Raw genomic sequence first — 26,127 nt, 5'->3', positions numbered from 1 at the left:
CTCTACTCTGCAATTGCACTACTATTGTGTCACAAACAACACTGACGATCTCAACGATGATCTTCTCTTTTCCTTTTAAATTAATTTCATTGTCTCTCATTTCATTGAAAATAACTTTTTAGGTTTTTTTATGCTTCTCATCAGATATATCAAAGGAACCTATATTTTCTGTTAATGTTAGTAAATCAGCTTCCACGGACCTATAATCATTTCAAACTTCCATGACAAAACTTGTAACTGAGGCTAACAATCGAGCAGCATTCAGTAAATTTGTATCAACTTTTTGCAGTGATTTGCTGATGGCATTAATTCTTTGAAGTGAACAGTTCCACAAAATAGTAAAAACAGCAATATCATTCTTTTCAAACTTTTCTGCTAAGAATTTTGCTTCAGTTTTTGCACATGGTTTTTCAGAACTTGATGTGGCTATGCCTAATAAAGTTATTTTTATAACATTATAGCTCAGTGTTTCTCAAACTGTGCTCCGCGGAGCCCCAGGGCTCCGCGAGACATCTCCAGGGGCTCCACGAGGTTGACAAACTGGAAACATCGATAGGTACAACACATACAATCAGTGGACTGCTGGGGTTTCATGTACATTTTTACACATGTAAAGGGCTCCGGAGCCCAAAAAGTTTGAGAACCGCTGACATAGCTCATATTTAAAGCCAAAACAGCATCTGCTCGAGCTGACCACCACAAATTCTTTTGATTGTCAAATATTTTCCATTTGCCTGCTCCAAGCATGATAGTAGCTTATGCCACTGCTCTGTAAAAACAAAACAAAACAAAACAGAAAGAAAAAGAAAGCACAGGCATTTTGAATTAAGTCAAAAAATATGTAGCTCCCTCATAAGATGTGGCCGCAGCATTGCAGATGAAATTTAAGGAATGGCTGGAACATGGTATGAATAAAGCAGAGGGATTCACATTGTTCAGTTTTGCCTGTAGACCTGACTATTTTCCTGCCATATTTGCAGCATTATCAAAGTTCTTCCCACGACTGTTTTTGATATCCAAACCTAAATTTGCAATGATTTACAAAACCATTGTCTCTAAATATTCAAAATATAGGATTTTAGTGGAACAAAACAAAGAATCACTCTATAACTTCACCGTTGCCAATCACATATATTAAAATTAATGTTAATTGGTCTATATGTCTAACATCTGGTGTTGAACTGACTATTATGGAATAATATTTGGCAGCCTTTCTTCATCAGTGAATTGGTTTCTGAACCACTCTGCCATTATAGTAATGAATTAATTGTAGGTTTGGTGTCTTAAAAAGTTGGTCTTCCCTGCTCCATAATACTGATAATTTCCAAATGTTCTATGAGAAAATTGTCAAATTCACTAAGATATTCAAGGCAGGTTAAAAAATTACCTTTTTATTTTGACAATGATGACGTAGCATGTCCTCTTAGAGGTAGTCCCAAAGAAGATAGAAGTTTCACCATGGCAACAACATGTCTCTCCAATGAAATAGATTTTGGCCACAGTGCAATGTCTTCAGGGTAGGTAATTACAAAAATTACCAATATTTTGTAGTTTCATTGCCACTTCAGAGTTCACTTGTTCAGCTTTTGCAGTAATCGTGGTATCCCCACAACTCAGCAAGTGATCAGATAATTGAGATGTTTCCTCACCCATACTTTTTGATGACTGTCTTCTATTCAATACTTCAAGATTTTAAAAATAAAAGATAACAAACTGTCTTTTTGCTTAGCTTCATCTTTTTGCTTTGCCTTCATATATATTTATATTTGCATTTTTTGACTGCCAGACTCATAGTATTGCTTCATTAATGCTAAAAGACTGACCTTGATTTTTAGGCAGATTAAAAATGTCTGAAAGAGCAGGGGTGTAGCTACCGGTGGACCTGAGGGGCTGTGGTCCAAAGCACCCATTCCCCAATTAGGTTTAACACCAGTAGCACCATAGTAGTATGGTGCTGAAATCAGTCAACTGTCTTTCCTAGAAGTAGATCCAGATATGCATGCAGGCCACAAGCACAGGAACTAAGGGTTCAGGCAGGGCTGCTGACAGAATAGCCAGGTCCCTGGGCAAGGAGTGCAGGGGAGGCCTGAGCCCCCAGAAAGGCAGGGCCTCGAGTAGAAGGGGCAGAGCTGGGGGCTCAGTGCAGAAGCAGAACCGCCATGTTGAGGCTGGAGAAGAAGACTGACAGGAGAGATACAAAGTTCTCCATGGCCATGGCGGATAGCTTCCAGCACCCCAGTGGCCATGTGCTGGCTGGCCTGGAGAAGTGAGCAGAGACACACATGTGCTCTACCAGAAGGTGAGGGGCGGGCACAGTTCCATCGGCCACCTGATTGCTACCCCCCGCCAAAGGCTCTACATCACTCAGCTGCTCTCCCCTTCAGCCACGGGCAGCAACCATTCACCAGGTGACAGCCAACAGCAGCACAACATAACAGGGGCTGGAAGACTCAGGATGAGAGGGCAGCACAGCCATGCAGCCAACTGCTAGAGAAAAGAGGTGCTTTCCCACTTCAAGACCAGCGGTGGGCTGCCTGGCCCGGGGGGAGGGGCATGTCATTGGGGGAGGGCATGCCATGACACGGTATGTTTTATTGTAAATCCACTCCTGGGTCAGTCACTGGACCTAGGGAAAATGAAAGTCCTCAAGATTCTAGCATCTTAGGGCATAGGTGCTGCCTTCCCTTCCAGAAGGGGGTATTCAACCCCTTTCCTCCACCTTCCCACCCCATCACACTGCACCACCACTCTAACCCTTGCCTCAGACCCTAATCTTGCATCTTCCTGCCTCATCTCTGTCTCAACTTCTCCCAACTCCTCATCCCTCCACTCCTGCTCTGTCTCTGATCCCTCCCCTGAGTCTGCAACATCCCTGCTCCTTTCCCTCCTTCCTAGAGTGACCCAAGGAGTTAAGCTGAGATAGCTTCATTTTGGAGAGACACCAGGGCTACGTCTACACTGGCCACATAAAACGGAATAGTCATGCAAAGCAGGTAAGTCAGAATAGGGAAATCCACGGGGGATTTAAATATCCCCCGCGGATTTAAATAAACATGTCCGCCGCTTTTTTTCCGGCCTGGGGAAAAGCCGGAAAAAAGCATCTAGACTGGCGTGATCCTCCGGAATAAAGCCCTTTTCCGGAGGATCTCTTATTCCTACTTGAAAGTAGGTTTGAAAGTAGGAATAAGAGATCCTCCGGAAAAGGGCTTTATTCCGGAGGATCGCGCCAGTCTAGACGCTTTTTTCCGGCTTTTCCCCAAGCCGGAAAAAAAGCGGCGGACATGTTTATTAAATCCGCGGGGGATATTTAAATCCCCCGCGGATTTCCCTATTCTGACTTACCTGATTTGCATGACTATTCCGTTTTATGGGGCCAGTGTAGACGTAGCCCAGGAGTTGAGCGGAGATAGCTCTCAATTTCACATCAAATGTGGCGTATTTATATATTTTATACTTCAGGATAAATAATCATTTCCCCCCAAACCCATGAAAGGAGGACAGCCATGGCAAATTGAATGCAGCCATGTGGAAGCACTAAAATCTAATCCACCCAAAACATGGCCTCTAAGTCATTTTACTCACCCCTTGTTCCATCCACATCATCACCCTTTTCAGATCTCTTCCCTGGCTCCCTGTCATTTACCACAAGTTCCACATCATCATCAAGGTGCCCCACGACATTATCCTCATGAACATCTTATTCTTTCCTTTCCTCTCCCTCTCTGCCTATGCTCTCTCAAGTCCTTGTGCCTAACCATTCTCTCTGTCCCCTATCCCAGTTCAGCTTTGCACTTTCTTTGAGACTGATTCTCTACCCTAAAAATAGGGGTGGGAGAGCCCAAGCTCAAACATCTATAGTGCAATTTTTTTACCCTCCAACCCAAGCCCTGTGAGCCTGAGTCAGCTTTGCAAGGCCCAGCTTCAGGTGTTTTGGTGTACCATAGATGTGCCTACAGTGTACTCCATAAACACTAACAGGAATAACCTCTGGTGTTTCCAGTTACAAAACAGCAGAAAGCATATGGAAGGTGGCTTATATAGTTCATCAGTCGGACTGCCCCATGAAGAGATTTCCAGTTTCTTAGGAGTCTATCTTATGGCTGGCTGGGTGAAAATATTCCATCAATGAAAGGAAACATTCCTATGCCCAGTGCTCCTTTGTGATCCTCTTCTACATCCCAGATTTTTATGTCATTAGACAAACAAAGTCATGATAGGCTCTTCTGGAATTTGTTACCAATATACCAATATACAAATCAAAATGTTTAAATCATTGGCACATTTCCAGTCCCACAGGAATGGATTCCGTAGTCCTCAAGGCAAGCAGAAAATGTATAGGGAGTTAGGGCCCAGCCCAGTGCTCATTTAATTCAATGGTCATCTTTTTCAATATTTCAGTGGGTGATGAATTGGGGCCCATGTCAACAAAGAGAGCAAGTTACACAAATCCTTCTTCTGAGAAAAAAGCAAGTATATTTGCAAAGCAGCATGTGAATTAAAGCTAAGCCTCGTCAGCTTTAACTTGTATCCTGAGACTGGAGCCCACTATAAATCTTCTGATCACATAATATGCCTGTCTTCGGGATTAGGCGATGCACAATTAGATAATCCTGGTAATCAGCAGTGTAGATATAAGCATTATTATTTTAATGTCATAAATATTTAGAAAGATACATTTGCTACTTTGGCACCTTCTTGAAGGTCAAATTCCCCTTATTCCTTTAAAAAATTATGGACCCAAATACGAACAAAGAACAGGGAAACAGAAAAGAATGAAAATAGCTCAGAATATAAATCCACAACAAAAAAATACAATGAGAATTTACTGTATTCTTCAATGCTTAGCATGGAACAGAAAAATTATTGATGAACCACCAGGTAACTAGGTCATTTTATGAAGAGCCAAAAATCAGGATAATTAAATATATTTACTGAACACTTAATCCAAGCTTGCATAAGGCATTGTGTACCAGAAACCTTTGCGCCAGAAGCAGCAAAAGACATGCAAAGGAATCAGGGGCATATCGGAGACAGAAAGGCTCCTGCTGTACTTGACTGAGCAGAAACAAGGACAAGCCTTTTGCACAAAAAAGGAATGACGGAGCAATAACCTTTGTAGCCAGAGAAGGGCAGTTCAGGACTAGCATACTGGTGAGTGATCCTAGCAGTTGCTATATTATTCTGGTACCACCTTAGAACTGTGGTAGCTGCACTACTTAACCTACAGTGTCACTGTTAAAGCCAAAGAAAGATGTTGACAAGTCACACACACAATAGAAGAATACAGGGCTTCCTATATTTTTGTCTTGATAAAGAAGAGGGCGTCATCCTTTTATTCTATATAACAATATCAAAGAAACAACAATTGTTATAATCTGTGTGAGTAATCTCACAAAGAAAATATTTTGATAACATTATCGGAAAGGCACATTTACATCATCAAGTATTTCTTCATCAGGAATTATAATAGTGTAAACATTATGGCTGCTACTAGCTACTATTCCTCCAGAACAGTTCTTGTCCATCTTCCTACTGACAACATTATTGGGGTTATTGGGGAGACTATAAAAATCACACAAACTTCCGCAAAACTGTTGGTGCCAAGATAACCTGACCACTCATCTTTGGTGACAAGAAGGGGTGATTTACTTCAAAGGCTGAATGAGCCACTGTAGAAGGAACTGTTTTGAGAACAAGTAGTCAGGCTATTACAAAGCCATTCAGGTTCAGGGATAACAGCTATTGACAGATGTCTGCTGAGTCAGAGCCACAATAATCCTCTAATCAGTCAAGGGAGATTCATAACATCATCTCCATTTCCATCCCAACATCTCTATTCATGTTTTATTAATTGGTTGAATTAGCCTGAGGCTCTCATTTAAAGATGATATTGTATGGTTTACTGCATTAGATTTTTTGTTTTACGAGGAAGACATAATTGTACCTACAAGTTAGTAGATAGTGACCACTGTCATGTCACAAGGTTAATAAACTTTTGTAACCCTTGCTCATGTCAAGTAACGGGCTGGAAATATAATATAGCTCATTCTCTAACCAGCACTCCTATCTATTGAACCTTTATTACAAATATAAATGGTATTAAAAATATCTATAGGAAAGCAAATGAACTTATAAGGTTGAGTAGTCACACTGAAAACTGGTTACTAAGAGTTTCTTCCATTAGAATACAGAAAAATACCACTTGATAAAGCATGCTTATAACTGGAGCTACAGCTATTGAATACTTGCAATGACCCGCTCATGAACAATCTACAGAGCAAGAATTATTCCCAAATAACAACAAGCAATAACAGCAGGAAACCTATAAGCTTCTGATGGATAGTTTGTAGGAAAATAAAAAGGTGGGGGCAGATTAATCAAATACATAATTTGCTACAAATTATTTACTCAGCTCTTATTACTGGTGGGCTGTGTCTAGACTGGCAAGTTTTTCCACAAAATCATCTGCTTTTGCGGAAAAACTTGCCAGCTGTCTACACTGGCCGCTTGAATTTCCGGAAAAGCACTGACGATTTCATGTAAGATCATCAGTGCTTTTCCAGAAATACTATGCTGCTCCCGTTTGGGCAAAAGTCTTTTTCCGAAAGACTTTTGCACAAAAGGGCCAGTGTAGACAGCACAGTACTGTTTTCCGCAAAAAAGCCCCAATCACGAAAATGGCGATCAGGGCTTTTTTGCGGAAAACCACGTCTAGATTGGCCATGGACGCTTTTCCGCAAAAAGTGCTTTTGTGGAAAAGCATCCTGCCAATCTAGACGTGCTTTTCCGAAAATGCTTTTAACAGAAAACTTTTCCGTTAAAAGCATTTTCGGAATATCATGCCAGTGTAGACGTAGCCGTAGAGTCTGTGAAGCTACTCTCATTTTGCATTTTTTCTGGAGAATGATGCAAGCTACAAAATATGAATCTGGATCCAGATTTCATTTACCACAAAATTTAAAAAATAGTCTGGTAGCACTTTATAGACTAACAAAACATGTAGATGGTATCATGAGCTTTCATGGGTACAGTCCACTTCTTCAGATGACCAGAGTTTTGAGTTTAGGATGTGCAGACCCAAAATAAATAGGAGAGAAGGATGGGGAGGAAAAAAAGAGGGTGTGGGAAACAAGGAGCAGAGGGTATGGAAAAATTAAAGGGAAAAACAGAAAGGCAGAGCTGGGAATCAGTAAGCACCTGAAGATTGGATAGTTAAAACGAAGCAGATAAGAATCAAAGTAAATAGATAGTACCCTTCCTAACACAGGAATCTACACAAAGAGCTGTTTGCACCTTCATTGAATGTTAGGTTGATAGTGTCCCCACCATCCCTCATCACTATTGAGTCCATTAGCATGAGAATTGAATTTGCGGAGTAATTGTAATTCCAATGCCTCTCTGTGTATTTGCTAGTAGAATTGGTTTGTGACAAGACAGCCACTTGAAGATCTTTTAAATAGTGATTAGGAAGATTAAAGTGTTCCCCAACAGGTTTCTGTATGTTCCCTTTACGTACATCTAATTTGTGTCCATTAATTCTTTACCATAGGGACTGTCCAGTGTGTCCAATATATATAGCAGTGGAGCATTGCTGGCATTGAATGGCATAGATCAAATTACTGGATGTGCAGTCAAATTACCTTTTGATTTGGTAGCTTATGTTGTTGGCTCCAGCGATGAATTCATTTGTATGGATATGCGGGAAGAGTTGGCATCGTGTTTGGTTGCAGGGCTGGGTTCCTGGATGCTTATGATGTGGTTGTATGGCATGGTTACTGGAAAGAATTTGTTTCAGGTTGGGGGGTTGTCTGTATGTGAGAATAGGCTTTTCTCCCAAGGCCTCTGAGTGTGAGGGATCATTTTCCAAGATGGGTTGTAGATTGTGTATAGTGTGCTGGAGTGGTCTAAGTTGTGGACTGTAGGCAATAACAAGGGGAGTTCTGTTATTTTCTCTTTAATTTTAAATTTAAGTTTGCTTGAATAAGTTTGGCCATTGTGAAGACAGGAACTATCTGCAAAATTAGGATCCAGATTTGCTTTTCATATTTCTACAGTGTTCAACAGGGGCCTGACTGAACACAACTGAAGTCAATAGGAATTTTGCCATTGACTTCAAAGAGAGCAGAATCATGGTGTAATTCTACACTATATTATCTCAGTAGCATATGATTCTGGCCATTGGCAAAAACAGGGTATGTGACTAGACTGGTCTGATTATGCATGTAATTCCTATGGTTGAGTTTTAGTTTGTACCCAGCTGTAACTTTTCTAAGAAGATTTATTTCTGGAGCTCCAGTGCCAGACAATACACATTTTATCTCCAGAGTAGACCCTCAGTCTTGCTGTGATTGAGACCTCTTGTTTCTTTTTTGACAGAAATGTGTTCCAGAGAGCACACTCTTTCCTCTATGTCTCAGACATAGCAGAAAACCCACATCCAAGGAGAATATTTTATTGTCTTTGTAGATTACTTCAGCAGCTCATTTTTTCCATATCAAGAATGTTTATTCTGCTGCACATTTGACAGGATCACACTAATGATGCTTCTGTCGTTCTTTCATTTCTTTAAGGGGCCTTGTAACACCCTCCCAAATACATCAGAGTTCTTTTTAATATGGAGTGTAACACTAGTTCAAGAATCAAATTTTTAAGAACATCTTGATAGGTGCTAATTGCTCCATATCCATGTCTTTTGATGTCAGCCCATATTTTGTGGTTCTTGCCCACTCCATCTTAGGGGAATGCAGCACGGGCTACTATTATTGGTGTGCTTTTCTGTTGCCTATGGTTTCCTCGGGCTTTAAGAATACAAACTAATAATTCTGGTTTTGGTCCTAATTGTAAGGTTGGCTGGATTGGCAATTTCCATTTTGGCCTACTCAATATGGCTCCCACTAACATGTTTTACTGAAAGCAAATCCTCACATAAGCAATGGGTCTATGTGGTTTTTTATGACAAAGAAAATAGCTCCAGAGCCAGAAACTGAAGAGGTAGAACCAGAGATGGATGAGGTGCTTGGAACAGCATCAATCTTATGGATCTATTTACAGTGAATCAAACCACAATAAGCCTGATTCGTTAACACATTGGCTAAAAGTTTGCTTTAAGCCTACAGCAGTGTATTTCCAAAAGCCAAAATATTACAAGGGGTTAGAGAACATGAAACAAACTATACAGGGAGTGCAGTACATGTATATTGTATAAAAATGAGAAAAATTGCAAATAATTGCATTTTGCAGGCAAACTGTTGCCTTAAGTTAGAATAAATGCTGTGGTTAAGTAAATTAAAAATTAAACAGGAACATGCTATTATTAAAATCTGTATGCTTAATATTTGAGTCAACCATTGTGGTTTGTTTTCTCTGTTGATTTACTAGATATATGGTTAATTTTACAATGAAAGAATGGTCCCTAAAACAATACAAGAATTTTACTGGTAGCAGAAAATGTTTCCAATATTAGAATAATAAAATATTTTACTTGCAAATCAGCTAATAAATGTTTTCCTAAAGCAAGCAGTATAATGTAGCTGCAAATTGTATTGCCACTTCAAGAAGAATTTCTTCTAATAGTCATTCTTCATTCCATCCACTAACTAAATAACTATTACATTACATCAGAGTATCTTGCAAAACAACACCACCACCACCACACACACACACACCAATCCAGCCAATAAAATCCATTTAGATAACTTATATTAAAATTACTTTTAAAGATGAGCTCAAAGCAAGGGACTGATGTAAAACTTGTGGAGATCATTGGGAGATTTACATTGACTTCAGTTTGGGTTGAATCCACCTCAGATCCTAACCACCATGGAAACTGAAGAAGTTTGAATCCAAACTTTGTAGGTCATGCACATCTCTATTTATCTTGTAATGATAAAATTCATACCTGTGCAAAAGAAGTGTGGGTACCCATAATGTCTCAAGATAAGGCTCACGTAAGAAAACGGTTAGTTTATTGTATTAATTATTTGTTTAATCATAGCATCTAGGAACCTCAGCCCTGAAGAAGGACTTTACTGTGCTAGGTAAGTGAAGTACTAACAGAACAAAAAGACAGTCCTTGCTCTGAAAGAGCTTACAATCTAAATACAGTAAGCTTCAGATAATCCAGCACCTTTAGGACCCAGGGGGTGCCGGATTATCAGATATGTCAGACTATCGGAAGGGGGGGCTATGAGGGGTTTGGGGTGGGGTGGGACGCCACCCTAGACCCCTGATAGCCTCCCCTTCCGATAGTCTGGCTCTGCCCCAGGTGTCCCGATTTAGCCTGGGACAGAGCAGCTGGGGTGCTGCCAGGTTGGTCCCGCAGCACCGAGGAGCAGCTCTACGGGACCAACCCAGCAGCACCCCAGCTGCTCTGCCCCCGGCTTCCCCGATTCAGCTGCTAGTCAGTTTCAGCAGTGGCTGAATCGGGGAAGCCGGGCACAGAGCATCTCCAATTGTCCGGCAGCCAGAGCACTTCCAGGTTTCTGATGGTGCCGGACCATCAGGAGTGCCGGAGCACTGGATGCCGGACCAATGGAGTTTTACTGTACAAGACAGAAGACAATAGATGGCTACATATAGGCAAGTGCAAGGAAGTAAGGAGACAATATTGGTCAGCAGGCAATAGAAAACAAGGATAATATCCCTATCACCTGTTTTGCTCTATGGAAGACAAGAGAGCCATATCTGTGATATTTCTACCTAACACCTGTGTTGATTCACAAAACCACTCCAAAATCACCCCACATACCCCCACCTAACTCAGATAATTACCCTCTGTGAGAGCAAGTAGAATTTAGTTAACAGCCCTAGAAATTCAGTGGTACTTTTACCATTGTGCTAAACACAATATAAACTCTCTCAGACAGTTCAGTATAGGAATCGCTACCATCCATTATTGACTTTGTAGCAAAATAATGGCTTTGCACATTAATAGCATTACTTGTATTAACATAGCTAATGGATATTAATACCATATGAAAAAGTGCTCATTAAAACATTGTAAAATGCATTTGGTTAGTGATTTGCAGTTTGAAAAGCATAACTTCTTAACTAATGTGTTTAATGCACATATTGTATTTATAATTGCAAAATTATATGTGTTCATTTTAATAAATTATGCTTTCAAAAGAAATGTGTTGAAGATGATCAGACCAAATATACCATTTTCACCCATTTACAGGAAATGTGTTTCCTTTGGCTTTGTTTGGTTTCTTACATTGATATTTTTGTAATGAAGTAAAAATAGAGCAGCAGGTAAGGGGGGGAGGGACAATAGATAAGAAGCTGGGACTATGGAGGTCTATGCCTTCCTTTGTCATTGTTTTGCCTGACTTTGGGGAAGTCATTAAGCTTCTTTCTGCCTTAATGTCCTTCTTCTGTAAAATGGCCAGAAAAATCATTTAAGTGTTCATAAATTCATAGATTCCAAGGCCAGGAGGGACCATTGTGATCGTCTAATCTGATCTCCTGAATAACACAGACCACAGAACTTCCCCCAACATAATTCATGGAGCAGAGTTTTTAGAAAAAGATCCAATCTTGATTTTAAAATTGTCAGTGACGGAGAATCGAGCACGACCCTTTGTAAATTGTTCCAATGGTTACTTCCCCTTAGTGTTAATAGCTAATGCCTTATTTCCAGTCTGTGGCTTGACAGTTGCAACGCTTGATCCATGTTTGCAAAGTGCTTTGAGAGTCTCAGATGAAAGGTGCTGCCGAAATGAAAAATATTATCATTTTTTTGTGATGATTTTTGGCAGGGGTGAAGGTTATGTTTTTCTCTTTAGTCTCTTACATTTCTGAATTTTTAACAGTCATTTTCACACTCCTTCCTCCCCTTTCTTTTCACACCATTTTACTATATGTGCAAAGATAAATCAAACACCCTGGACAGAATAATTTGGCCTGGAAAAGCTGGCTACTTAGAAACCAGAGATTGTGAAATATTATTCTAAGAGTTGGCTTTATGCATCCAGTCAGTCTGACAACAGAATCAATATGGACTCCAGTCTCTCAAGTACTCCCATCCTGGTCCTTGTTTGACACTGGATTTCCTACAGAACCAACTAATCTAATCACTTCTGCATTTGGTAGCTCTGAGCCCTGTGAGCAGACCCTGAGTGTGTGACGGTGCGTTGGGGGTCCCCCGTCTCCTGCACCCCGAAATGGCACAAACAGACTGCACCAGCCGGTGGAATAGAGGAAGTTTATTGCCTCTCCAGGATACAGCACAGCACAGATGGAATCTGGTCACAGAGCTGGGCTAGGATGCCTCAGGCCCCCTTGAGATGGGGGAGACTGGGCCCCTAAACTCCAGCCCCTTTCCTTAGGCTGTCTCCTCCATGCTCCCAGCCCGCAACTAAACTCACTCTCTTCCAGCCCTGCCCCCCAGCCAGGGCAGCCTCCACCTTCCTTTGTTCCTCTCCATGGGGGGTATCTGGTTCAACCAGTTTGGCATCACCTTTGCATAGTGAGGTTTTCCCTGCTGGGTCTTGCTCCAGACAGCAGAGGTCACCACAGCCCAGCAAGTACCCCCACTACGTCACAGAGTGCAAAAGAAGAGAGTATGCAAATAACTGGTAGTACAAATGCATACATCCGCCAAGTACACATGTAGGAGAGACATCCTACCTCTTCTTTTCAGGAATAATCTCACCCAAACTCATTGAATTTAGTAGGACCTCCCTTATCACCTTAATAATTGCTGAAGCAGTTCCCAGAGAGCTCTGCCCTGCCATAGCCAATGCTTAGACAGTAGATTTCTTTACATATCTAGCATTCAGAAGCAGCCCTTCATAGAAAACACCAATCTAGTTCCCATGGATGAAATTCACCCTTGTGCAGAAAACTAACACGAGATCTATGCACCACATAAATCCTACTTTACCTCTGTTTTGTGGGCTTAAATGAAAAGTATGCCATGCATAGGCCTTGCACTGGCTTTCTCCAGCCATTAATTGCACCCAACCAGCATGGCAGCAGGGGACCACAGTGTTGGCATAATAATGAGGGATGAAGCAATAGGCTACTGCACTTGCCTCTCTCCCCTGAAGCCCAGTTTAGATCACTGGTGCTTTGATTCTGATGATCTCCATCAAGATCCGTCACCATTCACAAAACAGTTCCTAAACTGGTTAGCCTGTTTGTCAATTGTTGGTCTACTGGAAGAAAAAAAGAAAAGTGCATGTGGCTGCCACCTGATTAGGCAGCAAACAAAATGAAAGGAACGGACAACAGTGAGGATGCACTTTGTGGTGACTATCCTTACTCACATCAGATAGAGGAATGCACACTGAATACAAAACCAAAAGGGCTAGATCTTGTATTACGCTTGGCTCCCTTGGTAGTGCAGAAAAGCCACAAAGGAAAGGATTCCGGAGGGCTCCCCTGGCGGGAACCAAGGAGAATTGGCTAAGAGGAAAGGGTGGGGTCCGGGCAGAGTGGTGCTATTGATCCTCCCTGGACAAATGATCTCCACGGTTTCCAGTGGCGGAGTTGAGAGCAGCCCCAACAGTGTTTTTACTCACACTCAGGCTATGCTGGCTGAGAATCAATGAGCCATCACTAGTTTCCCCACAGCAGCCCCTGCAGCCCTGCACTAAGCTCAGTGCACACACAGATGCCTCCATTTATGACAATAACAAACCTGATCCCAGAATAGAGGTGGGATAAATATCCAAGTCTTAGAGTAAGAGCATCTACAAGAAATGATGCAACTTTTAATGTGCTCTCAGGAGACACCCATCTGAGATTATCAAGAAAACCCAAAGTGAATAAGTGTGCAAGGTCAGTTGAAAAGGCCAGCTTAGCGAGGGTTTCAATTAGAAAACACATGCTTAACATCTTCTTACATTTCTATTTTTTCTTTAACTGTGAACCAAAGTCCAAGCTGTACATTTGTTTGAGTTTTAAATAAACAAGATTGCCTGAGAACACTGTCTTTGCCCAGAAACAATCCTTTAGACCAGTTCCAGCAAAGTCCCTCTGCCTCCATTTCAGGTTTCTTTCAGAGTTGCTGAACCCTTTCTTAAGGGACATCTGTCCAGATAATATAAAGAATTGTGGCAATAGCCTTTTCATCAATCATCTCCATGAGCACAGACTGAGAAGAAACCCCCTCACTCTTTTTTAAAGACTATGAGCTTTAAAATACCTCAGTTTCCAGTTTAGAACAAACCTTACTGAGGTCATGAGAGGGACACACTCCTGAATTGTCTAGAGGCTGGGGAAGTTTATCATGGTATCTTATTAGCACAGAGGCCCCTGAGTAGAATATTTTCCCTTGATTTCACATCTCTTAAGAAACTTCTCAGGTTCCTATGGAAAAAAATTCTGCCATGCCTTATTGAGGACACTTGAAATTCAAAATTAATGAGGCCTTTGACTCTTTCTTAATCTCTATGGACGATTGTTACCTCTAAAAGAAAAGAGATAATCTGATAAAAGGACTGCACTCTGACAGTCTTTTTGGACTTTTCAGAGAAGGTGATTGACACAGTTGGATGACCCTTAATCTTCACACAGAAGAGCGTTGAAACACAGAGTCAGTTGAGCTCTCATTCTCCCTCAGCTACTTCACAGCAACTCTTTCATGTGCTGCCTGCTATTTAAACGGTCAATGGGAAAGAACCAAGGTCACTGGATGGAGGTTTAATGCCAGACAGGTGCTGAACATCTGCAAAGTGTAATCACCATCAGAGGGCGCAGCATGCTGCCTTTTTAAAGAGGAAACCCTATACTTGGTGTAACAAGGAGGAAGCAGGCAATGCTGTTAGACAGGGCAATCTAGAAGGGAAGGCCAAATTGAGAAGACATATAAGCCTTCTTGAGTCCCACAGAGCCCAGGAGAGACAACATTCCCCTAAGAACATGGTTGGACCTGCTCATTTTGTGGGGTGGGGGAGGGCCTGAGTTAAGAGGATTGAAAATAACCAGCATCTAGAACTGGTGAAATTGCAATCCAAATACCTACTGTGCCTTGGGGTATCATGAAGAGACTCCCCTCCTTTCTCCCCCCTCCCGCCCATGGAAGCCTGAATAGGTCTTTGCAACCACTCAATAGTAATACAAAACAGTATTTTCCTTCAAAGCCGGCTAGTCCAAATTTGTAGTAAAAGGCTTTCTCATCCAACTCTAAACAAAGTGAAAGATCTCCAAATCTGTCTGTATGTCAAGGTAATTACCTTTCTTCAGCTGTAGTCCATGCAGAAGAATAAGGTTGCTTTCAGCCAAAGAGAAAACAGAAAATGGTAGAGGCTATTTTACAAAGGTTTCCTACAGACAACGCAAGAGAAATCTCTTGGGTGAAATCTAAATTCCAGTTTTAGCTGACTTCCAACCTCCCTAGGTAGGGCCATCCATAGTGGGGTACAGGACCCAGCACAATCCCCCTGTGCCCCAGATTCCACCCCTACTCCACCTCTCCCTACCCTTCCTCTGCCCCCACTCACTCCCCTGCCCCAAGTCCCACTCCTGCGCCATCCTTACCACATCTCTTTCCACCTTTGTTCTGCCTGCTCCCTCCCTAGTTCATCCCTTCCCAACTGATACAACCCAGGGGTGATTGCCAGGTCAGGTGCCAGGAGCAGGTTTCGGGCCCATCCTGAACTCCCTGTGGCAGTCTGAAGTGAAGCAACACAACACCAGCCTGCTCTGCTTCCCAGCTTTGCTGAGGGGAGTGGAGCAGGGTAGGGCTGGGTTGCTCCACTTGCCATGGCTCTGCCACTGCTGGTGAGTACAGGGGACAGGCCTAAACCCTGGTGTTGGTGCCATGCTCCCCCCCCCCCCCCTTAGTAATCCCTCAGGCTGCCTTTGGGCAGACAGGGCCCTCCAAACCATGGGGCTTGAGGGCTCTGTCCCTGGGTAATAAAACATGTTGGAAGAAATATTACCATAATCCATGGTGCTCCTGTACTTTCACTCTCCCTGGTTAGAGAACAGTCTTAGAGCAACCACGTTAAAAACAGTCCTTAAACCTCAGATTTTTGCCATGTCATAGCAAATGGCCTTCTGTGGAAACAGTCAACTTTCCTTTTTTATAGATATCCTAGATCCCGACACTATAGGACATTTTTTGTTGTTCTTTTTCTTCCTCACCAGGGAAGTAACGCCCACTCCGCTCTGAACCACCAACTATATCCCTCTGTCCATCATCATCTAATTCTTTGGTCCTGCATCCTTTCAAGGGAGACAGGGTGTTCTCCAAAAACACGTAAATGAAGGGGTCAGATTTCTTCACCTATTTCAGCAATGGCCAGGCTGGAATGTCAGTGCATGAGATTCTCCCGCTCCCTGATAATTATTTTTCTGGAGGTTTTAGGAAGCGTGTTTTCCCCATCTAAAAGATCCATCCTGATGGGGCACTTTACTAAACCACTAAAATTCCCCAGACCGTGCCAGGGTGCAATGGGTTCATCTCCAAATAAATTATACTTCAAAATGTTTTCAGCCACTTAGATTATCTAAGGGTTGGCTAAGCTTCTAAAATGTCATTAAAGAGTTCTCTACAATATTTCAAATCTACTTTAATCCTAAACCCCTCAAAGAACATTTAACTGTACAGAGCAAATCTGTGAGGATCATGTGAAAGACATCAAGATCATGATCACATCCTGCAGTAATCTAGCAAAAACTAATCTGAGTAAAGGTTAAACTTCAGTCTGCTCTCAGCTCCTGAAAGACCTCAGATTCACTACAGGGCAAACCTTCCTGGCAAAAATCAGTTGATTTACTATCTGCATTTGCTTTCATTCTAATGCCAGTGGTCGCCTTCATGTAAGGCCTGTTTATGATGAACGCATAACCATTCCATCCTGTGAGGTACTCTTGTCAAATTTCACAAAGTAAACAGCATTGGGAATGAACAGAAAATCAAAGCTGCTGCAAGGTGTGGTATTGAGGCTTCAGTAGGTGGCACTCTTTCCTCTCAGTCAGTAGCTCTTCTTTTGATACTGTCATGTTGGAGGTCTTTCCAAGGAAAGGTTAAAAAAAAAATCAAAGCCCTGACTATTTCTGGACATTACAGAGTGCACTGCATTTTCGGAAGAGCCATGTGTTAGCTACCGTATCTTGGTCAAATTCCAGTTTTGATGGTTACATTCTGTCCACTTACATCTCCACACAGTTTCAAATGGACCCAGTGTTCTTTTTCACTGTCTGCCTTTTGCTCCCGTGAAGCGTTGCCAAAAAACGCCTGCCGCCCACTCCAGAGGTGACAGCATGTCAGCGTGAGGTGCAAATAGTCCATCTGTAAAGTGCTTGGGGATCCTTTGGAATGCAGTGTCTAAACACAATCTATTATTTTTAGGACTCTATGCTGTCAACAGAATTGTAAGAGAGACTACAATGCCTTGCTAGTTCTTCATTTCTCTTTCATTTTACCCTGAACTCTGTCACTGAAATAGAAAAGGTGATCCTGGCTTGCCTTTGATTGATAAACACATGATGATTCTGGGAACTACTTCCATCTTTTAAACTGGAACATATCTCAAAAAGACCTACTAGATCTCTGCCAAATCAAGTGCTTGCATGCACAGAGATTAATCTTCTAAATCTTTCAATTTCCTTTGTTGTTCCTATGGATTTCTCTGTATTACAAAAGTGGGCAGGAGATCTGCAACATCTTCAGCTAGTGGTTATCTAATATTTCTCCTGAGACCCCATTAGAAGGCACATATTGTTAAAGGGTAGTTTTTCCATTCTTCCACAGTGTGGTTACTATCCCTTGCATAGATGTGTCATGTAGTTTGAATGCTGTTCTACATGGAATGACACTAGTCCTATAGTCTCATCTTTTTGCAGTGCTCCTGGGATTCTAGGAGTCTCTCTGGGTATGTCTACACTACAAAGTTAATTCGAACTAACAGCCGTTAGTTCGAATTAACTTTAATAGCGGCTATATATACAAACTGCTAGTTCGAATTTAAATCGAACTAGCAGAGCACTTAATTTGAACTAGGTAAACCTCATTCTATGAGGAGTAACGCCTAGTTCAAATTAAGGGCTGTGTAGCCACTTAATTCGAACTAGTTGGAGGCTAGCACTTCCCAGGTTGCCCTGGTGGCCACTCTGAGCCAAACCAGGGAAACTTTTCTTCCCCCCTCCCGGCCCTGGAGCCCTTAAAGGGGCATGGTCTGGCTACAGTGCTTGTGCCAGTTGCAAGCCTGCCAGCACCCAGCCAGCAGACCCTGCACCTGGCACGGCATGAGGCAGCCACCCGCTGCCACCCAGCCCTCTGCCTCTTCCCAGGACCAGGCTGGCTGCTCACAGGAGCGTGCCTGGGACCACAAGAGGCAGGCTCCCACCTGGTCTAGTGCGGAGATCGTGGACCTCATCGAGGTTTGGGGGGAGGCCTCCAACATCCACGACCTATGCACTAGGCACAGGAATGCAGCCGTCTAGGGCAGGATAGCTGCCAGCCTGGCCACCAAAGGCCACATGCGAACCCAGGAGCAGATTTGCATGAAAATCAAGTTGGTTCAGTGAGACCCCCAACCTTGAGCCCTAAGCTTAGAACATAAGAACGGCTGTACTGGGTCAGACCAAAGGTCCATCTAGCCCAGTAGCCTGTCTGCCGACAGTGGCCAGCACCAGCTACCCCAGAGGGGATGGACCAAAGACAATGACCAAGTGATTTGTCTCGTGCCATCCATCTCCAGCCTTCCACAAACAGAAGCCAGGGACACCATTCCTACCCCTTGGCTAATAGCACTCCATGGACCCAACCTCCATTAATTTATCTAACTTCTCTTTAAACTCTGTTATAGTTCTAGCCTTCACAGCCTCCTGTGGCAAGGAGTTCCACAGGTTGACTATGTGCTGTGTGAAGAAGAATTTTCACTTATTAATTTTAAACCCGCTGTCCATTCATTTCATTTGGTGTCCTCTAGTCCTTCTATTATGGGAACGAATGAAGAACTTTTCTTTATTCACCCTCTGTACACCACTCATGCTTTTATAGACCTCTATCATATCCCCCTTCAGTCTCCTCTTTTCTAAGCTGAAAATTCCCAGTCTCTTTAGCCTCTCTTCATAGGGGACCCGTTCCAAACCCCTAATCATTGTAGTTGCTCTTTTCTGCACCCTTTCCAAGGCCAAAATATCTTTTTTGAGGTGAGGAGACCACATCTGTATGCAGTACTGAAAATATGGCGTACCATAGTTTTATACTTCCCCTCCTCCTTCCCCTGGCTTCCCCCTTCCAGCTCCCTCCTCCCAGGTTTCCACCTCCCCTCTCCCACCCTCTCTCTTCCCCTCTCCCACCTCCTTTTCCCAGTCTCCCCAGAGGTTAACTCCCCCTCCCCGCTTTGTTAAATAAAGAGCGTTTCTATTTTTGAACACATGTCCTTTATTTTTTACATCAGGAAGGGGGGCTAGGGAAGGGTAAGTGGAAGGAGGTGAGGGAGGAATGGGGCACGAGCCCCGATGGGGAGGACTGAGGTGGCTCTGCGGGATCCTCGGGGTGGAAGCTCTCCTGAAGGGCTTCCTGGATCCTGACAGCCTCCTGATTGACCCTCCTGGATGGCAGCCTGCGTCAAGTGCAGCCGGGCTTATGGCCAAGTGCTGTGATGTGCTGAGTGCGGGCACTCAGGGCACTCCAAGACAAGACTGCTTTGCTGTCCCTCATTGAGTTAGATAAGCAAGCAGGGAACCCTGAGAACTGTCTGTCCGGAGTGGGAGTCGGGTCCCTTTAAGCACAGCCCTCAGCTAGCCTGAGGCAGCAGCTCCACACCCTAAGTCCTAACCTGATGCCCTGCCGGCACTGGTTCCGGCCAGCCTTAACTTCGGTTCAGGGTCCACTCAATGTGGACATGCTATTTCGAATTAGCAAAACACTAATTTGAATTAGTGCATCTAGACCTAAAAACTAATTCGAATTAGCTTATTTTGAATTAACTAATTCGAATTAAGTTAGTTCGAATTAGTGCTGTAGTGTAGACATACCATCTGTTTGCCTTCAGGTCCTCTTTAGACCAATTTGCAAGCTAGCATCAGAGAACTGCTCTTCTTTCTCTTGTTCTCACCAACTAATATTTAAAGCCACCTATTTCACTCTGCACTTGCCACAAAGACAAGCAAGTACATTTTAAAAATCACTTGTTGGGTAAGTAATAAAAGCTTTGAGCCACTGACTGCATGCACATTTTCCTTTGTCTTTGCCAAGTTATGTCTAGGCTTGGAAAGATTAAATTTATATTGGTAAATATCAGTAAACATTGATTTCACAGTACACATACAAACTGACAAAAAATAATTCCAGAGATGATAAGAGAAATGTATAGATGGGCAAAGTAAGAAAAATGCTGGTTGTGAATTTCTTAGAGTTTGATTTAAGGATATTTACTTTGTATCCTTTTACATGTGATCTTGATCCCTCTCTCCCCTTCTCGCCCCCCCCCCCCCCAGTTTTTTACATTGATACAAATAAAGAGTTGACAAATAAACATCATATTATTTATCCAAAATATTTTTAAAAATGAATTCTGCCAAGTCTAATAATGTACAATGAAACAATTTGGCTGTCCTTGACCACACTTGATTATTTGCTATCTGCGCTGTATAAGTTATCCCTCAGACACAGTCTGATTACATTATACAGAGAGAGTACATTAAACGCTTCCTGCATTTTTGCCGGGGACAGCTGTTAACTGTGAAGATATAATCAAAGATGCCTTCCCCATTCTACTTATGAGTAAGATCTTATGCAAATTCCTTATAAGATCTCTTGGCAGCTCACATTTACCGTTTTCTTTTGCCCATATTCATGTGCCACATATGCCCGTGAGCCTACCCTCCAGTGACCCACGTTCCAAAATAAAATCTTTTTAAACACAAGGCCACTGACTGTATCAGTCATAATGATGTTACATGTGACTTTAAAAAAGATAGGGTTGTATAGTGCAGAAAAATGTCAGATGCTCATAGCCAGAATTTCTATGTTTAATTAGTCATAGTAGTGTACTTACATAAAATATTACTGGAAAATGCAAGTGCGCGCACATACACATACTTCTTGATTTTTATTTTTAGTTGCTTTTATAAAAACAAGCCATCCCAGCTGTTAAACAAGTCCTCTCATTTGGTGCTCACTGCTTAAACATTTGCAGTTAATTAGTTTACATTAATAGATCACTGACTAGCAAAATAAAATGGCATGTCTCCCACTTTCATTCTGGGGTGGGGAGGTAAGATTTTTCTTAAAAGGACCTGCTACACTTGTCTTTCATATATTCCTGCTCAATGTAAATTGACCCAATTCACAGAAAAGACACATAACTACATATTTATTTCAAGTTTAAAAGACTATATGATTTGTTAGAGGCAGAAGGTGATTGAGGTAATTGGACCAACTTCTGGTGGTGAGAGAGATCCAGTTTATGAGCTTACAAAGAGTTCTGAAGAAGAGTGTGAATTCAAAAGCTGGTTTTTCTCCCCACTAAAAGTTGGCCCGATAAAAGCTATTACCTCACCCATCTTGTGTCTCCAATATCCTTATCTACAACAACACTGCATATATGATTTGTTGTTACTGTTTTACACTAATCAAAATCTCAGTGCATTTTTCCTTAAGTACAACCTTCAATAATTATTATCCACAATCAGCAAGTGATGAATAATGATCATGCTTAGGATTGATCTAGTGCTTCACAAAGGCTGGGATGAATTCACCCTAGGTTTTATGAAGGTGAATCCTAGTGGAGAACCCAAGAATTAGAAAGGCTGACAAGGGGAAGTTTATAGCTGCAGAAAGGGCTGCTACCTCACTTGCACTGGAGTGGAAGGGGAATATATAGGGACTAGCAGAGTCCAAAAAGTGGGCAGCGATAGCGGAAAAAGGATTCTGGCCTAAGGAGCAGGGGTGCACTGATTGAATTCATTCCTTCAGCAGCCTCTTATGAAGTTCTGGCCTTAAACAAAACCTGGTATAGCCAGCAAAAAACTGAGGGAAGACAGTGAGGGTGAAATGACCTCCATTCCCTCCCAGTGATGCTTTGCTGAAGCAAAAGGAGTGGGGTGATGCAAGGAAGTGTAATGCACACCTCACAGCAGTAAGGGTCTGATTCCACCCCACTGACATCATCAAGGAATTTTCTGTTAATTTCAGTGAGAGATGTAACATGTCCTGTCATCTCTTAATCTGGCCTTCTAGAGACATCTCACAACACTCCTGTAAGGTACGTAGGATTATTTCCACTTTACCAGCAGAGAAATGGAAGCAGAGAAGTTAAATGTCTTACCCAAGGTCACAGAAAGGTTCGTGGTCAGAACTGGATTATGGGAATTCCTGGCTCAGTCTAGACCATGAGTTCTTGCCTCTTTCTCATCAGCTTTTCCCATCTAGGCCTGAATTAAAAGCTTGCAACAGAGCACATCTCTTATTTATAAAATGGATGAAGCAGCAGTACTCATATGACCAGTGGTACGTTACTAATCTAATCATGAAATATGTATTTTGGGGCCAAATCACTACAGACCCTTCATACAACCTGGGGCAGAATTTAATCTTTAGCAATGAATGATTGTATAAAATTAAATCAACGTACATTTTAAAAAAATCTAGCAGATCTTCCAAACAAAGCAGTTATTTGCCTGTATGTAGTTTATATAGAGATCACCAATCCCTCATCCAGTCAGTCAATTCTGAGAATTAACAGCAAATCCAGGGAGAAGTTATCTGCCCAATGAGCTCTGGCACTAGTTTGAATTCTTGATTATCTAGCAGGAATTGCAGTCTGACTGTTCACATGTTCCTAATTCCCATAATATATATAGACTGATAGTGCCTGCGATAGCAGTTTAAGCTAATGTTAAAAAGAATTGTCAAACACAACACTGAAAGGGCATACATCTCAAAAATAAAAATCTGTTGATTAAATAACAGTCATCTCCTCATGTATATGCTTTATTTTAACATGCACATTTTAAATGAGATTGTACCAGTTTGTGCACATTTTTTCTCTCAAAGACTCATTATTACCATAATTTGTTCCACAGCAAAATCAAATATTCTCTAATGTTTTTCATGTCAAAATGACAAGGGGTGAAATACTATTTTAGCACCACAGCAAATTCCATTAAATACCAGAGGAGTTGAAAGTCTTGTTGTGTATCTCAAACTCCCATTTTTAATTAGATTTCTGGTATCCTTATTTTCCAGCCAAGGTGGGAATTCTTTAAAGGCAGACCAGTCTGGCATAAACGCAGAACCTGCTCACAGACCATGGCCATATTAGATTAATATAAAACTGTTTTATGTAGTTGTGGACAAAATAAAGCATCCGGAATGATGTTCTCCCTTCCCAAATAATCTTTCAGTCTACTGCAATTTGAAAATGGTACTTTTCCCTACCTATCCTAAACTGCTGTTTAGAACCATGGAGACTACTATACAATTGCTTTCTTCCACCCCAGAGGGATCTGCGTTTTAGTCATGGCTCAGGCTATGTCTACACTGCAGAGTTTTTCCGGGATACCAGGGAACGCATCTGCTCTTCTGAATTTTTTTTTCAGAAGAACAGAGCTGCTTTCTCAGCATCCTTGCAAACGAGGGAGGAAGAAGGGATGGTTCGAAAAAGGTTTTTTTTTCTGACATTTGGCCCAGTGTAGATGGGCCAAATGTCAAAAAAGTCTCCTCCGAAAAAAGCTGTGGAAAAAGCTACGCAAATTGTGGTTCGCAATGTAGACCTAGCCTCGGTAGGTACACTGCAATGTAGACATAGCCTCAGTGATTTAAATCTGAGTTCTTTGAAATCACTGAAGACAACAGATTTTTTTCCGCTGAAGACTGGATTGCATAGTACTAGATTGCCATAAGTATCATTCTGACCTCAAGGAGAAGAATGGCCCATGAGCGGTATGGAGAAGAGGGTGACCATGAAAAGAATTTACTCAGAGAGCTTTATACTTCATATATTGTACTTCAGTGCAACCTCATTTATGCTCTTAGCACACTAGTAAAATCAGATTCAGGACCTATATTGCTAAATTATCCTAATTAATTTTTACTTGCAAATATACAGTCCATGCAGAGTCTTCACAGATATATAGTGTTTAAGGCCAGAAGGGACCATTAGATCTTCTAGTCTGACTTCCTGTATAACACAGGCCATAGAATTTCATCCAGTTACTCCTTTATTGAGCTCAATAACTTGTGTTTAAGCTAAAGTATATCTTCCAGTAGAGCAGTGTTTCTCCAGGGGCTCTGTGAGGTTGACAAACTGGAAACATCGATAGGTACAACACACAGGGGTGGCCCGTGAGTATAGGCCAACTTGGCCATTGTCTAGGGCGCCGCCTTCAACAGGACGCCCAGGGCGACCGATGGTGACGTCACGGCATTTATGGCCATGCAGGCAGGGGCACCGATCGCATGTTCTGCCTGGGGTGCCAGCTGCTGCAGCCCACTTCAGGCCGCCCCTGACAACACATACAATCAGTGGACCACTGGGCTCCACATACATTTTTACTCATGTAAAGGGGTCCGGAGCCCAAAAAGTTTGAGAACCGCTTCAGTAGAGCATCTAGACTTGATATGAAAACATTAAGGCTGTGTCTATAGTGCAGGCTTTTGCCGGCAGAGAGTATGCTAATGAAGCGCTCATTAGCATTTGTCACACTGTCATTTGCATATTCTCTGCTGATGCTTTTTGCGCAAGAGGACTTTTTACTATAGACTCTGCATTGACGGAGTGGGGTGGAGTGGCCACCCACTGACCCCAAAGGGGAGGAGCCCCTTTCTGAGCCCCACTGGGCTACAGTTGGACACCCAATTCTTTAAATTAGGACACCAAATGGCTTTTTAGCGTTTAAAGTAAATATGTTGAGCATTTAATAGGGCAACTTCTCCTTAGCTAAATAATTGGTCTTGAGCTAGCTTGGTAGGTAGAGCTGTCTTGCAGCTAGACAAAAGTCTTAACTAGAACTTATGCCAGGTTCACACTAGGCCTGGAGGGTCAGGTTAAGGTATGCAACTCCAGCTACATAAAATACATAGTAGAGTCGGCCTACCTTAAGCTGAGTTTGGTGCTGTCCTCACAGAGAGAGGCAGGTGGGAGCAAATGCTCTGATCAGCTTCCCTTACTCCTCACAAGTGCGAGGAATACTGGTGCTGACCATAGCCACTCTCAGCATTCGATTTAGTGGGTCTTAACTAGACCCACTAAATTGAATGCCAGATGATTGATCTCTGGTACAGTAAGTGAAGATGTGGCCTTAGAGTACAAATGCTCCCAGTAAAGATTATCAGATAGTCTAAAGCTAAACCATCATGTTCCCTACTTTCCCTGTAAGTTCTTCAGCTCTAGCTGAAGGACCTATCTGTTTGGTGCTGCAGGTGCTGACTCCATCATGCTTGCTTCCATTGGTTAGTTCACATAATGAATAAGACAAGACTATGACTAATGGAGTTACTGGATGATGGACTTGGTGATGATGAAGGTTCCTGAGTTCTCAGATAACCTGCTAGGGTCCTAACAACCTTCCCCACCTGTTCCCCCCTCCTTCGGTTTTGGAGATGGATAGGGTGGAATTGGAACCTGAATTTCCTGGCCTGGATCCCTTCTACAGCTAATAAAAAATGGGGAGAAGGAAGGAAGGCTCTCCTGGACAAACACCAGGCATGGGTACAGCCGGTGTGGAGGCTACAGCAGTCCCGAAGTTGTGATAGTGACCATGGAGCTGCCTAGGTCCCTGTGACTGTATGTGACCTTTAATTTAGAGATTAAACTAATAACCAATTAGATTTTTTAAAAATATGATCGGTACCCCAAAAGACTGAGTGTTTTATGGGCTAAAACCGTAAGCCATACATATAGCTAACCATCTGCAGTAGTTTGCACTTAAACTGAAGACCTAATAACCTCAATCTGCCTGATGTGAACATCAGTGACTATAAATGAACACTCAGTTCAACTGTTCCAAGCTGCAATTTCTTTTACATTATCGTGGTGCATGCTGAGGATCACTTGGAAAGGATAATAATTACCTCAGAGTAAACAGTGCAGGTGGAGCTCTCCACCTTGTGCTTATTTTGTCTTATTCAATATGTATCATTTTGATTTAAAATCATTTCCAGAAACACAATAATTGCTTTCAGCTTTCATTTGATTTAAACTGTCGCATACTGCTGCG

This window comes from Pelodiscus sinensis, chromosome 3 (assembly GCF_052426305.1).
Source record: "Pelodiscus sinensis isolate ZL-2025 chromosome 3, ASM5242630v1, whole genome shotgun sequence".
NCBI lineage: Eukaryota > Metazoa > Chordata > Testudines > Trionychidae > Pelodiscus > Pelodiscus sinensis.
The sequence above is the reverse complement of the archived record's forward strand: the minus strand, read 5'-3'. Positions refer to the sequence as shown.